The sequence below is a fragment of the Coturnix japonica genome, chromosome 12, assembly GCF_001577835.2.
Source record: "Coturnix japonica isolate 7356 chromosome 12, Coturnix japonica 2.1, whole genome shotgun sequence".
Taxonomy (NCBI): domain Eukaryota; kingdom Metazoa; phylum Chordata; class Aves; order Galliformes; family Phasianidae; genus Coturnix; species Coturnix japonica.
In genome coordinates, this window is record NC_029527.1 from 13,923,891 (window position 1) to 13,927,770 (window position 3,880).

A 3,880-nucleotide genomic window follows, 5' to 3' on the forward strand; every position below is an offset into this window, starting at 1 on the left:
TTTGTTGTTGGTAAGTGTGTGTGTGTGTGTGTGTGTGTGTGTGTGTGTGTGTGTACTGGGCCTTGTTGTGTTATATGAGTAGTAGCGACATTAACTTCCCAGTGCAGTGTTTTTTCCATGTCCTTTGTGAAGAATTACTTTATACACTGTATGACACCAAAGTTCATTGAAGTCTGTTCTTAAGTTTGCTTTCAATAAGACTGTGATATTCTTTGGAATGTTTTGGCCTTGTATTTTCCTGTTCAAAGGTGTACAGAGGTACGGCCGCAGGGAAATGTCATCTTTTATCCTGTTGTTGCATTTAAAATGCACATCTTCTCACCTGCTGTACTGCATCCTGCTGCGGTACTTGCTCTTGTGGCCCTTCTTGAATGTCTTCTGTATCACTGAAGGGATATGGTTATTTAGCATCATTTGCTTTCCCCCCCCCCTCCTTTTTTGTCTGGCACTCTTGTATGGCTGTTGCTGCGGTGTCCTTGGTTTTGCTCCAACACCTCTGTGTGATAGAAGTGTCTGAGCTGTCATTTCAGCCAGGCCAGTTGTCTGCCTGCTGATGAAATTGTTTTCTCATTTGCTCAAATTACTCAGCTGTGTGGTATGTTGGGCTCGGTCACGTTCTCTTTGAAGTCAAGACTAAAACTCCTATTGAAATTCATGAGAAAAGGTAAGGCCAGCTGTAAATCAATACAATGTTTCTTCATTTCAGGCTTGGGGAGTGTGTAATTGTGTGGTGTTCCATTATATGCTCTGTAATCAGCCTCGTCTGTGCTATTCTGATCCAAGATCTCTCACTAGCAGGAATGGCTTTAGTCAGTACTGAGATATGTGGGGAAACAGACACTACGTGCCCCCCCAAGAATGGGGCAGTGCAGATGCACTGGGGATGTTCCTATGGGAGGTTCCTGTATCTACACTGGGATTCATAGAGCGCAGCCTCTCGAAGAGCTGGAGTTGATGTGAGGGAAGGAATTGTTTGTGCTTCAAAAGAAATGGCAGTGTTTGGAAATCTTGCTTTTGTTCTGGATCAGAATGAAAAACAAACTGTCAACACCTCCTTTGAAGTGAAAATGAAAATTGAGACAAAACACCAACATGAGAATCGGCGCTTAACATTAACAAAACACGGCTTCGTTTTGTGAGGTAAAATATTTTGGTTTGACTTCTACAGCTCTATAAATACACCAAAATTGCTTGTGTTATTTGCTAAAAATTACAGCATAACCCAAAAAGTGTTTAACTCTTTTAGAACTGAAATACTTTGATCGCACTGACCTGGTGCTTCTTCAAGAAAAGAGTGTCCCAGACTGACCTGCTCCCACAGAACTGTATTTCCATGAATGTGATGCTGCTGTTCCTGAATCCTTCTGACACACGTTACTGAACCTGCTGTGCTGGTTGTGGTTGTACAGGGCAGGTGCCTTCTCAGCACACACCTCTCAGATCTCCTTTGAGATCTGTTCTGCTCCTGTTCTGCTCCGTGCCTCTGAAGGGCAGATTGGTTTGAATACCAGATTCCTCACACCTTGGGCTCCGGGTGCAAGAAGTCTGCTATTGGTTGGAATGATCTTCTGGTTTGTTGAGTGTTGTAAAAGAAGCTTTCTATCTATGTACTGGGAGGAAGGTATAAGAAAGCCAGCTTGGAATGAATGAGTGCTGCACCTGGCTCTGAGTTTGGGTGGTTCAGAAATGCACAACTTTTCATTGTCATTTTATTGTGCCATGCTTGTGTTCCTTCAGCTCTTAACTTGAAAACAACAGATAATGTCCAAACCCAACCTTCTCTTGTAAATCCATTGATGTATATTGAAACATAATATTTTCAGAAGATCCAAGTCTTGAAGCCTGGCCTTGAGCATACGGGAATGAGAACAATCCTGTTTTGCTCTTATTCTGCTGCACCGTGCATGCTTGCTGTTGTATTCCATTGCTACAGCTTATTTCACAGGATGCAAATCAATTCTTGTCCAAGCAGAGTTAAAACATCTCACAAAGTGTCGCGCGCCAGTGAATGAAATTCCGTTAAGGCTCAGGTTAGGTCAGGGCTCTTGATACCTGATCTGAACTTCATTACTGAAATAAACATATCTGCCGGTCATACACCTCGCGTTGTTGTCTTCAGCATTAGGGCTATTGATCTGTGCCCAGGGCGTTGGTAGCATGTAATTTGGTGGAAGTTTTCTTCAGTGTTTTAGTCCTAAATCTCACAAATCAGTTGGTTGTTGGTTGTTGTTGTGCAGACCTTCCAGGGCAGTGCAATAAACCAGCACAGCTGAGTGCAGGAATCCTCCATTCCTCCTCTTCTCCACATCCTGCTGCTGCTTCCCTTGCCCAGCATGAGAGCTGCTGATAGCGGTGAGAGCCAACCCCAGGAAACCATTTTCAGCTGGATTGATCCAAAGGAAGGAATGGGACATACAGGAAGGAAGGCCGTTTTTGGTTGCTGCAAAGTTTCTCTCTTGCAGATCCGTCAGAACTGACAATATTAGAGTTTCTGCCTGTTCTCTGTCTGCATAGCATGATGTGGTTGTATTGCTGTCCCTTGGTTTCTAGTTGGTTTTGATTTCTGATGATATTTCAGGAAGAGGAGAATGTGGAAGTACAGTATGCTATAGAACTTGTACGTGTCATCTGTATCTTCCTCCAGTACTGATGAATATGAACACAAGTCTTATCACATCAGTGCTTGACCTGAACTCGAGTGTAAGACCATGTGAAAAGAGAGAGTAGTTCAGTTGCATCAGGCAGAATTGGATTCATCCTGTTAAGGTATTGGACTTTGTCCTGCTCTCTCTCAAAAAGTGCTTTGCAGAAGTTGAAAAGAAATGCAAAATGCAAATCTGAAATAGGCTTCATGTGAATGTAATGCAAAGGGAGAAATATCTGCATTGGAAATCAATTTCTCCTGCTTTTGTTATGTGTTTAAAAATGCCCTTTTTTCTTTCCTAACGTGATGAGTCTTTTCATTATTGTTCCACAGTAAATACTCCCTAAGTAGCACTGGGGATTTGAATGACATGATTTGTGTGCTCCTATTGCAAGGTGTGCCAAATACCTCCCAAAGAGTGCAATTACCATTTCTGTGTAGTTAATAAAGACACTCAGGTGTGATTGCCCAACTCCTTTGCTTGAGGTCACACAGCATATCAGTGATGAAACTCCACACAAGCTTTCTGTATTCTAGGATTACATTTAATGTTTATCCCTTGGACATGGAGGAGTTGCAGTATTTTTTTCAGGTAGATGAGGGGATGTGTGTTTGCAGCATGCAGGGCTGCCCTCCTCTGCTTCAGGGCTACCAGGAAAGGTGGGTTCTCCACTCTTCAGCTGTGCTCAAGGTTGCAAAGGCAGGTATTGGTTGTGTTGCTTTAAGTGCACTTTGGTACCTTTGTAAAAATAACGAAGTTAACCAGAGGGAAGTGAAGGTGTGCTGCCACTGCTGCTTCTTCCATTGCATCTCTGAGATGAGCAAAGTGACCAGCAGAAAGCTGGCAGCTGGATTCACTAATGGTTTTAATGCCATCTCGCTCAGACAAGCTGTGATGCTGCCTGTGGACAGGCAACACGGGACACGTACAGGTCGAAGTGCCAGAACCTCCTGCTGGAAATCCCATTCACCGTTAATTAAACGGTTGGTCCGCGGCACCGAACCGGCAGTTGTGTCACCCGGCGCTCCATCGCAGCACTTCATACATCACACCGTTACTCGCTGCTCACACAGAGGCCCCGAATTTGCCTCATTTTTCCCTCCCGTTCGCTCCCGATCCCCAATTCTACACGCCCGCCCTGAGGTGACGCTCCCGCCGCCCGTTCCCGCCCGTTCCCGCCTCCCTCAGGGCTCGCGCGGCCCCGCCCCGCGGCGGGCAGGAGGGCGGGCTGTCGG